This window comes from Dermacentor albipictus, chromosome 1 (genome assembly GCF_038994185.2).
Source record: "Dermacentor albipictus isolate Rhodes 1998 colony chromosome 1, USDA_Dalb.pri_finalv2, whole genome shotgun sequence".
Taxonomy (NCBI): Eukaryota; Metazoa; Arthropoda; class Arachnida; order Ixodida; family Ixodidae; genus Dermacentor; species Dermacentor albipictus.
The window spans coordinates 16,361,840-16,374,027 of NC_091821.1; the positions used below are offsets into that span (position 1 = coordinate 16,361,840).

The 12,188-nt window shown below is 44.5% G+C and overlaps 1 protein-coding gene and 1 long non-coding RNA gene across 2 annotated transcripts in view; one reads left to right on the forward strand and one right to left on the reverse strand.

The window, feature by feature from the left end:
• Positions 1–1,649, forward strand: part of LOC135917121 (uncharacterized) — a 90,514-nt gene extending 88,865 nt beyond the window's left edge. Inside the window, exon 4 of the long non-coding RNA XR_010569192.1 lies at positions 1,524–1,649. This is a non-coding gene — a long non-coding RNA (uncharacterized lncRNA). The remainder of the gene's footprint in view (positions 1–1,523) is intronic.
• Positions 1–12,188, reverse strand: part of LOC135917103 (RYamide receptor-like) — a 399,699-nt gene that overhangs the window by 329,712 nt on the left and 57,799 nt on the right. The window lies entirely within an intron of this gene.

Consider the following 12,188-nt stretch of genomic DNA (forward strand, 5'->3'; position numbering starts at 1 on the left):
GCGTTTTTGTATTTTCCCCTTTTTTACTGTCGTATACAAACGGCCATCAATTCGAGCCATTACCCGGCTGGGCACCAATGAGTACGTGTAGAAGGGCAAGGCTTCTAAACACACTATTCGGAAAGTGCGGTCAGCTAAAAGCATGAAATAATAAGTCTCTCCGTTCGAGAGAGTGTTTTAAATTGTTTTAAAATACTTGAAGGAGCAGAGTGACAGCTTTCCTTAACATGCATTTTTGAGTAACATGCTAAAATCCATACAAAATCCTGCGCTCACTTTGGTGTTGCGCACTGCCGCCTTTTTAGGAAAATGAGTGATGAAAATGAGAAGGAGAGAAAAGTACATTAATGAGAACTAGCGAGGTTAGCCCTGCTATATGGCCCTACGCACAACTCATGACGTTGGTTCCAATTAAGTGCGGATTCTTTTTTTTTTGTTGTTACGCTACATTAGTGAAAAAAATTCACCTTTGACGCTCGCCTAATGGTGGGTATTTCGAGTTTTAAATTCTTATACTAGTGATCATGGTGCGTCGTGTGGTGGCGGCCTGTACCAAGTTGAACCAACATGTCCACAATTTTATGGTATGACGCATGGACTCGCAATATATTTCATGGCTTGTGATCTCGGTAACGAAAGTCGACATTAGATACCTTTCAGCAAGAGCCAATATGCCTTCTTAACTATTTTGAACGTGTCCGGCATCAGTATCGTAGTCACTGGTGGCGTACATCGTGATACTTTGGCGAGGTTTTCTTAAGATAAAATAAATATAGGAACAGTTCTCACCGGTACACACCAATACACCAGTTCATGCCGGTACACCAGTTCGTACCGGTTCGCACGGGTCATTCGCTATGACGCCACGAAACATGAGGTCAGTAGAGCTTTAACAGGCTACTAATTCCCATTCTTCAGCGGAATAAGTTTCTCCGCTGCTTCTCTGTTCGTCTCACATCCGTATACATGAACTCCTGCAACCCCTAACATCGAGCCCCCAAGGCGGGTAGCACAAGCCAGTCATTGTTTCAGTTGCGAGCCCAGAGTCTGCGTGAGCCGACAAGTCTTATCGCGAACGAGAGCGAATAAAGAAGTAGAATGAGGGTAGTTACTCTGTGCTCCTGATTGATGAGGACATATGCTGACGAGCAGGCATTGGACAGTATACGACAGTAGACACTTCTTGCGCGAGCACACAACACCTGCCTCAAGTAGTCCTTTGAGCAAATACAATATTGCTCCGCTTCTTTAATGCAATTAGCATTCTTTTGGAACCTTACCCGCTTTGCAGTATGCTCGTTTGGCTGCCTGTATCTAATCTCTTTTACATACTGACTGATCCAAGTTGTCTACTAGCTTGGGCCACTAGCTTTGGGTTGATTGCTGTCTTGCTAAGCCGACAACATGGACCACTGCGCATGCGCACGAACAGACATCACTGGCTATGTGCCAGTGGGTGTCTATGTATCACCACCTTCTTCCTCCTCTTATTCTTCATCAGCCTATTTTTATGTTCATTGCAGGACCAAGGCCATCTCCCAGCGATGTCCAATTACTCCTGTCTTGTATAAAGTGTGCATGTATATTGAATAATTAAAGATAACACGTTAAGCTCTCTAATAAACAATCTGCAATAGTACATAGCATAACTCTGTCTCTGTCTCGTTACTTCAACCATCATTATCATCACAATTATCATAAAGGTAACCATCACAACATATCAAGCATATCATCATTAATTACACACCCATCATAGACATTAAAGATCGCTGATCGCATTAACGTCGCAAACTGTCGCCAAAGGCTGAATCGCCAATTTTAATGTGATTAGCATTCTTAGGCTTCTTCATAAACATTCCGGGGACTTCTGCGTGTGTCTCCGATTTCCAGCCAACTTCAGTCACTGGCTGGTCCATGGTCTAGTGTAGGCGTCTCCAAACTACGGCCCGCAGAGACCTTCGTAACGACCCGCGACCGGCGGCGGTCCATCCGATGACGACCGACCGGCACAGGCGGGCCCTTTATTTCCTGCAAAGCCTCAGCTGCGCCTAGGCACGGGAGCAACGCTTCTCCACAAATCCTCGCGCTATCATGCTTCTTCCTCGGAGGCGGCTTCACTTTAATCACAAGGTCACACCCCGACGCCAGCTCGGCCGCCCTAGCGCCGATGAAGCGGGAGCCTTGAGTAACCATCGCGTAAGGAGCGCGTGATGCTCCGATCAGCCATCGCAGCCACCAAGTCAGAAGACTCGCCGAAGCTTTCTCGACTTCGCCCAAGTGTGCTGGGCCCAAAGAGCTGCCGCCCGCTTTTTTCTAGCGAGACTACAGCACATGAGTAGCTCTACAGCTCCTTTCTTCAGTCCACAGCCTGCAGCAAGCTTCAGTCCACAGCATGCATGGAACTGTAACCGGGAAGGACATCGTTAAAGAATTCAAAATAAATAGGTTGTATAACTTGTAATGGGCCAAATTATAATGTGGCAAAACTGAGAGGGAAGATGATGTTCGATTGAAGAAGAAGAAAAAAAAAGGACTCGTAACACAAATAATAAAAGCGCCTGAAATTTCCGGATTCTCAAAGATAATGTTTTTTCACTGCGTGATTCACTAGTAGGTCCTCTGTGGAAAATACGCGAATATGCCCCTTTTGTTATGAACAGGGTATTCAACCGGAAATGAAGCGAAAACCGGAAAAACCAGTATTCTTGCTCGAACCGGAAGTGGACCGATACGTTGCAATTCCTTTTTGACTCCAAATCGACACCGCGAGAAAAAAAAAACGGTTTTTTGGTTCAGATCGGCGATCGTTTATAGAACTTTTCATTCATGCATTGCCTCCACTTTTGGCTCAACTGTAATACCTCACTTGTAAACAGACAACAACCTCCCGTGATTTTAGATGTAGCAGCACCTTTAGTGCGCTTTTCAGCATATCTCGTCAAGGGCAGACTAGGTATTGCGTTAACTGGGCCGTATCAGCATCGCATCTGACGCGCGAAGTCGCTAAACGGTGATGCATGCAATGTGCCAGAGACAGTAGAGCACGTAAGTATAATTGTTGCTTGTCCACACTATGACTGTGAATGGCAGGCATTGATCTCTTCGTTAGTGTCAATTACCAACAGGCCGGTCAGCGAAAAAGTATTACTAAGCCCTTGGTCAAACACATAATCGAAGCAAGCCATGAAGGCTTTCTTATAATATTTAGTTAACGAAGGCCTAGGTTCAAGGCAATGAACGGGCCATGGGAAACCTAACCTGTATACCGTGTGTGTCAGCTGATGTTAGCCAAGCTGTTCAGCTAAATAAAATGCAAAGACCATCGTGCAAAGGCCTATGTTGTTCGGTAGTTAGAGGTACGGCGATCGAACATGATAGGTCTTAAATTCGAATCTTACACCGGGTTCTTTATATCATTTTTAGTTGAACTACTTAGCAACAGTTAGCTAGGACACCCTATATAGTCTCATCCTACTGCCTGTATTCATCGTTACTCTTCAGTCCGCCATTGTTCTAATCTTTCCTTTCTCCCTGAACAGAGAAGCAAGCTCTAGGACCACTCTGCTTTTTCTTAATATAGTCTCCTCTCACTATGCCTCAATAAAGCTTCGCTTCACATACATTTCAGCATTAGGGGCGAATCTGCGTAATTATTTGCAAGTACGCGTGACCTGAAGAACAATACGTGTAATATTTCAGCGCAGCTTAACAGCAGCGTCGAGGTTTTGAACAAAATTATTTGTGCGGTTTCTTGTTATTTTTACTCATCAGGCAAGTGGACCTGAACCAGCTCGAAGCGATTTGCACTGTTGTTTTTTCGCTGCGGAGCTGAACAGGAATTGAAGTGTTTCCGCGGAACCGGAATGAAAACCGGAACGAGAAATCTTTTGGCTCGACACTCTGGTTCTGAAACCCTGTTGTTGCAGCTGTTAATGTTATCGAGTAGCACGGGATCAGTCACTACCAGTTCTGGTGGAGACGGAATATAAGTTCATAGACGTGACGTATTACACGAAAATTCTATGGCTGAGCTGCGGAAAACTGCTGTTTCGTTTCTTAAACATTAAGGAAGAAACAGAGTTTCTTGCACTGAACGTTCGCCCCGAGTCAATACTTTCCATTTATTAGTGGCTCTGAAAATCGACCTTCTGTGTCGACTTAACGGACCTCACGAATAACTCAATACATGACTATAAAGTGCTTGAGGGCAAACGTGCAGTTATTTTAGAAGCAGGTGCAAAATAAAAAAAAAGGGAGCACTTATACTGCTGTTCTTGGATTAGTGCGGAGACTAATACAGCATTTCCTTTCTTATTTGCGACAAGAATCCTCGATGATATGCTTACACAAATTCGCAAGCACTTCTTTGACACTCATGCCAGAAAGGAGGAACTACAAATGCTACAAAATTAACTTAATCGTGATGCGGATGCATTGCCACATTTCTTTTAAATAGCAGTAATCTAACTGCAGTCAAACGGATTCTACAAAGAAGAAAATCTCAACAAATTCTATAAATTACTAGGCTTTCAACAGGAAAAACACAGGGAAAGCGGGAGATGAAAATTCAAGATGATGAGTAAAGCAAGAACAAGGTGAAAGCCGGAGCCAACATTTCGACAATTGGACTTGTCTTCTTCAAGGCGGCCATGAAAAAGACATTTGTCGAAACGTTGGCTCCGGCTTTCACCTTGTTCTCGTTTTGCTCATAGGCGCTGAACATTCACTACACCTAAAGCAGTCTGACTGCGGGTGCATGTCAGTTTTTGGCGCTACCTGTATGTGTAAGCAAATTTTCTCCAGACGATAAAATGGGGAGTCGAGATACATGGTTATCTGACGAGCACATGTGGTTTCTGCTTATCGTTGACTCATCGAGCTTGCCACCATATTTAACTGAAAGAATGAAGTAAAAGCATAAGGTCCACCACGCTCACATTAGCACCCGTCCCACCACTTGGCAGCGGGACGCAATTCCCATGCATTCAAATATAGTACATTGCCTTTAGTGCCGCGTGCGGCATTTCGATATCGGCACACGCTTTTCCATTTGTATATATGGGAATATATGCTGTGTAATGTAAATATTTAAATATTTTCTTCCCTCTTGGAAGTGTTTTGATGTAAATTATACTCCACATTTGATAATGGACATGATTTCCACCTTTGATATTTCGTTAATAAGCTGCTTCTAACATAATATGTTGCAATTTGTATCCGTTTCGAATAGCGCCGTTCCGATAGTACAGTAAATTATATTGCTGCCGTTTTCGCCAGCGGCCGTCATTATTCTTAATCTAAGATTTAAAGTTTTCGCAATAATGTAAAAAAAATTTTTCCCGACCTTATCCGTATAGTGCTTTGTGCCTTATTCCAGTGCTGACGCAGGTTGTCACTTCCACATGTTCCATTTCGATTGGTCTCCTGCTCTCTCTAAATATGGCGAGGTTCCTATACGCTCTCTAAAGCCTTCATGCTCGATGTGTTGTGTCACAACCATACAGCGTGGTTGACATGTAAATATGGAGTTCCCCCACGAATCACTTGTGACCACCTGCCTCAGATTGTTTTTTTTTTAATCCCGCTTGAAAAACCTGCTCTAAAAGGCTTCCTATGGCTTGAGGATTTGGTCGAATAACGATTCGATAAACTTAAAAGTGTCTCAGTCGCGGTAACCTTTTGAGCAGGTTATTCGGTTAAACCACTCAGGAACATTTGCATAGCATGCCACTCGAAAGTGCTGCTGCGCATATGAATTCGGTCACTCGGCGTCGCCTTTACTCATGTCCTATATAGGAGGACGAACTGCGATTACGCGAAGCGCCTGTTGCGCATCATGCAGGGCATTAATTTTGTTGTCAACGTATACCCTTATGCGTTGACTTTGAATCACCTATCGCTTGGCGTGCTCTTTGATGAGCACATTAGACTTCCGATTATTATTATTATTATTATTATTATTATTATTATTATTATTATTATTACTTTGCTCTGATAATTGAGCTCCCGTTTTTAAGAAAAACTCTCGTGAATGTTTTGATGATTGGAATGTGCACTTTCGACCCACGTCCTTGGAATAAATTATTTACACTGGCCACCCTGTGCTTGCCATAAGTACGCCTCTTAGATGTACGGGTAGAGAAAGTTATGAAGGCTGCTAAGCGCGCCTGGGAAAGAAGGGGAGATAGAAAGTTGGCAGGCGATGATAACGATTAGCAAATCTACGACAATATCTCAAGGAAGACAAAATGAATCCGATCAATATCCAGGTCATTATGGAGCTCTGGCGCCGGAAAATAGCCATTCTCCCTAGAAGCATCATAGAGCCGGTCACGTTGCAACTCGAGATATCTCCCGAAGCCGCCGCTGCTGAACCAGCCCACTATCCCGGCAATTTGTACAAAGCACTATTCTGTTGACTGCTACAGTCCAGCTTGCAGCACCCCGGTGCGAAATGAAAAAGACAATAGGAGAAAGGAAAAATAAGATACGTATATTTATGGTACGAATGAGAAAATGTCAGGCTTTTTAGCTCGCTCGGAGTTCGCGAATCGGACGATAAGTTTTCTCGCTTAAGCTTACAGAAAGAACCAACTTACCGAAAAATCACAGCTGGTGCCTCTGTCAGAAAGGGGTATACCAGGTTATGGATATGAGCTGTGGGCGATATTATACACGGAGGTTTGCCCCTTCGACCTTCCATTCTCTCTCAGCTTTCAACGGGCAATTTGAGCTCGTTCACCGATCTGACAGCTGCTCTTGCTCTTCCACTTCCGCAACGCTCATTCATTGAACCACCCATGCAAGCAAACTACCGCTGTTCCAAGAACAGTCCTCTGCTAGCTTTCACCTCGTTCACTTTTCGGTTTCCTTACTTATCTCTTGCCACCATATATCTTTTTTTTTCTTTTACCCCTGTCTTGCTGCTTTTACCACCTAGTTCTCAAGTTATTTGAGGTATGGGAATTCAGTCAAGCTTATAGCAACCGACCTTCAACCAACCTGCTGTTCGTCTTATCTTGTGTGGCCTATGCGCATGACACAGCGGGGCTCCTATAACGTTAGTATAGCAAGGATGGAGAAAAGTGGTTTGCTTTTGACTAGCTCATGCGTCACCTTCTTCCCGCTGAATTGGACGCTAACTGTATTGCTGAAGAACACAACGCGAGAGCGTGCAGCGCATTCGCGAACCCTTAAGCGTGCAGCTTGTTCAGTTGACTGGAAAACTCGTTCTGAGCGTTCTCTTTATGATGTGTGACAATAAAGCGAAGCTTTTTTGTCGCTTCCTTCGACTTTTCCACAGCTCCTGCTGCTGCTGTCTTGCACGCTGCGTAGGAGGTGGTTGAGAACGAGTATAAACTACATGGCAGAAGCATGTTAGAGGGGGGAAGGCGACGTCAAAAAGCATGCCTTATTTGGAGTCCACGAGACTGTTCCAACGAGAGCTTCCTGGGCATTGCTACAGTGCCAGCTGGACGGCTGGAATTAGGCCTGATCTCCCCGCAAAAGCATCACAGAAGCACCATCGCTAACATTTGTGCTCACACACAACAGTCCAGAGTGGAGATAGAAAGAATGGTAGATGGAGATACGAGGCAGAGACTGGGTAGAGCCAACGCAGTCACGAAACAAGTGCCATTCATTGCTGGTTGCAGCTCGCACACATGGGAGGAGTGCGGGAGAGCGGAAAGGTGCTTTCAGGAAGCATGGCTCCTTTTTGGGTGTCTTGAATAAAGGGAGCGTTATTGCTATAGGTGGCAACAGTTGATGGGAAACTGGGAGAGACTTTAATTAGAAGTGCGGTACGATACATTTTTGATATTTCTATAAAATGGACACTATGCAAGTTTGCTCATGCAGGAACCTGACGCAGGGCGTGCGGACGCAAAGCCGCATTAAAGCACCGCAGCGTGAAGACGACACTACGTATGTGGTAGTCTAAGAAATAAACACTTCAGCCGCGATGCGATGCTCAGTGGGAGACGATAACTCAGGCTGCGAAGAATGGCACGCGACAACGCCTCGACAAACACGTTTTGCTGTTTCTTCTGTCTATACCTATTAATCAGCGCGAAAACAAGGCGAGACATAGAAGCACACAGGACGAGACACAGGACACAGGACTGTCTGTGCACTACGTGGACTAACAGAAGTGCGGCGCGCAGGGTAACATAAAATATAATTTCACGACTGTCGTGTGACGTCAACACCAGCGTCAATTATTGTTATTTAACGCAAACACCACACAAAGCTTTGCTTACCTCGATTCCCACAGTGCATGGGATGGACGCGACTTTTTTTACTCCAGTTCGTATCAGCACGGCCGTGCTCTCAACGACTTACTAAAGTGCTTAAAATTTTGCCTTCGAATTTAGCTGCTAGTTTGATGTAGCATTGGTTGACTCTGCCATGCTCTATATTTGTTAAAACAAGAGACGATATCTAATGTTTGGCTATATGTGTTGATTTATTTTGGTGGTTTTTCTCCCATCCGTTTGGTTCTGCACGTTATCTCTCAGTGTCGCTCTTTAGTTTCTGCGTGAAAACGCACACGCGGTATCAGGCAGTCCTAGAATGGTGCACTTAATACAAAAACAATTGGCTGCCGCAACTCTATTTGGGCACTAAGTAATCTAATTATTACGCATTAATGTTTCGTAGTTTGCTGGCTCTTCACCAAATCAGCACTGTTGTATAGTCGTAGAAGGGTGCTCATGAACCATGGTAATTTTCTGAAGCGAAACATACACCGGAGGCTGTCAAGATGAAATGTTTTGATGACATTGCATTGTTAGAAATTGCGATTATGTATAATTTTACATAAGTATATCACTTGACATTACTCAACATTCGTTGGTTCACTGATTGTGATTTCGACCGTGTCATGACCGGTGACATCACTGGCGGCTCCACATGGTGGACTCAACGCTTAGGGCGGAAGCCCAATGTGAGTTATTTCTGATGTCAATGCGTACTAGAGGAAGAATCCAGGTACGCTATGTCTAGAAACCAAGAGCGGATGTGCCAAGCGATAAGAGTTTGCATACTGTTTCATCGGTAATCTATACTAGGTCTGCAAGTCACATTGAGCGCTTTCTTGGGGTCTGATAATAGCTGTGCGCTCCGACTTCAGTCCAAGGTCACTGTTTGAGACCACGAGTTAGACTGCGCTGCCTTTGGGAGCTGCCGACGAAAACGGTTATAGATGCGCAGTAGAAAAAATCCAGTCTACATTCGACAAGAACGCTTCGCATTAAGAGTACGCGATCCAGGTATCGCATTCTTGAAGGGTGCGCCGTAGTGGGATAAGTGGTTATGAAGTTCAACATCTAAGCAGGAGATGGCGGGTTCAATTGCGGCTCCAGCTACTGCGTTCAAAACGAGACTGAATGCAAAAAACGCTCGTTTAGGTGGATACGGGTGCTCGCTAAAAATACGCGGGTGGTTTAAAAATTCAGCCTGTAGCTCAAAAATAATCTCGTTCCTTATATCGTATGCGTTCTTTTTTAACGCAAGACCCTCCGATGGGTGCCAATCAATTGAGCGTTCTGAAGCGATCATGTTCAGCACGGCTAGCTGGGTAATCTGCGCGATCGCGCCCTTTAAATAAGGGGCCTACTAGCATCGTCATTGCTCCGATAGACCGTGCTGTCAGAGTGTGAAAGAGAGATTACGAAAGAAAGTACAGCAAAACGGAAAGGTTATGACCGCAATCACTACTGATCTGCATTTTCCTTTGCAGGACGAGTTAGGCCCAAAAACCTGTTTACATTTTTTGAAGCTATTCGTTTCCGTTTGCCTTCGTCCACCCATCACTTTAACGTGACAATATGCACATCAGCTACGTGTGTTGAAAACCTGCCGCGGCGACAAGAACATGGCGGTGGTGCAGTAGAGAAAAAACTGGAATCATTGCCGTAAACTTACCAAAGTGGAACAAAAAAGAGGTTGGTCGGGGTGTGACGTAACGGTGCTCACTGTGGTGTTTATATTGCCCTATTACTGCAGACACGGACAGGGAGACAAGGAGACACAACCTCTCCAATGCTATTCACTGCGTGCTTGGAAGAAGTATTGAAGCTATTAAACTGGGAAGGCTTAGGAGAAAAGATCTACGGCGAATATCTCAGCAACCTCCGGTTTGCCGATGACATTGTTCTATTAAGCAACAATGCAGACGAGTTACAACAAATGATTGATGACCTTAACAGAGAGAGTGTAAGAGTGGTATTGAAGATTAATATGCAGAAGACAAAGCTAATAATAAATAGCCGGGCAAAGGAACAAGAGTTCAGGATCGCCAGTCGGCCTGTAGACTCGGTGAAGGAGTGCGTTTACCTAGGTCAGTAAATCACAGGGAACCCTGATCATGAGAAGGAAATTCACAGAAGAATAAGAATGGGTGGGATCGCATGCGGCAGACATTGCCAGCTCCTGACTGCATGCTTACCATTATCATTGAAAAGGAAGGTGTACAATCAGTGCATTTTACCAGTGCGCCAAGCCAGGTTTTTACACGTCATACGCCCACAGTATAGGCTATGAATGTCACTTTACTAGTGCATATACATCGTGTACCCAAGGGTGAGGAGGAAAGATCTAGCTTTTTCTTTTATTTCCTACCTCACCTATCGTATTTAACCAGTGGCTTCGTTTAAATTGTTTCAGCTTGCTGTTGTTTTATAGATCAGCTTCCGATTGTAACGATTCATATTGCGTGAGCCAGTCATAGTTCTTCAGAAGCATCTCTTTTGGTGTACCATCGGAGCCGGTGCAATATTCTGCCCAGTAAGTCTTGCGCTGTTTCGTGCAGTGTCGGTTGTAATAAACACGCGCACGTGCATGCGGAGCACTCTTCTACCGCTAAGACTGTAGCATTTATTGTGGAGGTGGTGTGCCCCGGTCGTACAGTTGAAGGACACAACCACTTTGTTCTCTTCTCGCCTTGCTGCCTTTCACACCTTACTTGTAGCTTCGCCTAATTACATCCCCTTGGTGCCAATTTATAGATAAGCTGAAGCACCTGCCATCAGCCTATTAAATGAGCTAAATGCACTACTGCACTCTGAAGGTGATGTATTGTTCCCTGTAGTTATGTTTGCGGAGCGGTCGAGAGGTAACACTTCGGGTTCGCAATCAGTAGCTCCCCAATTCTAACTTAGGCTGTGCAGCCTTTTTCTTTTTTCGCGTTCTTTTTCTTTTTATGAGCGTCTTGGAAAACACTTCGGGATTGCTTCGGCGGACGTCCGAAAGACTGGGGCAGTTATAGGGTAAAAGATATTGCTGCGAAAATAAAGTGTAGTGTGGATTTCAGCAAAACACACATTGGAGAAAAGGGTGTGATTCCACGAAATTCCGCTTTTAAATTGGTGTATTAGTTCGGCTAAACACTCTTTTCAGTGGGTGTGAGCGGGTGAGTTATGGACACGAGAAAACACCCTCAAGGCTGCAGTTTTCATTAGTGCATGGGTTCTCGCATGGCGACGTTAGAGAACTGGACATTCGGAACAACGAATAAAAAAATGAAGCAAAATTGAAGAATAGCCTATAATGCTAGCAGCCTGCTGCGTTCAAGACTCATTGGCACATGTTAAAGAGTACCATGGCTACGCAAAGTCAACGCTAATCATAGCAGCAGGGCGAGTTTTGAGATACCCGGGTCGTTGTTTTCGACCACGACCGAGTTTGTCATCCGTCAAGAGAAGTAGAATAATGAAACGGACTATCTAATCCATACTAAAGCTACCAAAGCTGAGTGTCCACACGCGGGCTCTCACCATCCAAATAGATCATGACAACACAGAAATATAGCAGCGTGTTCATTAGTGCTGCGATATGGGGCAAAGGAAAGCGGCATAGGACAAAGTACTTCAAGAATGGGCATGTGTCACGCTGTTAAAAAAAATATCTACTGCTTTGCAAAAAGCTTAAGCGGTGTCGCACGAACACTTTGGAACAAGCCCGTTTGCTCACGAGAGAGAGAGAGAGAGAGAGAGAAAGTGAAAGAGAGAGGGAAAAGAGAAATCTTCATAGGAATAGATAACGTTTCAATCGATAAATCAATTGTATTAACACATTGGGGGTTTATTACAGCACATAAATTATACAGACCACGGTCCCAAAGTACGAGACTGCAACAGGACCCTCAGTGGAGGTTACATATAAATATTAGATGGATTGTCCAAATA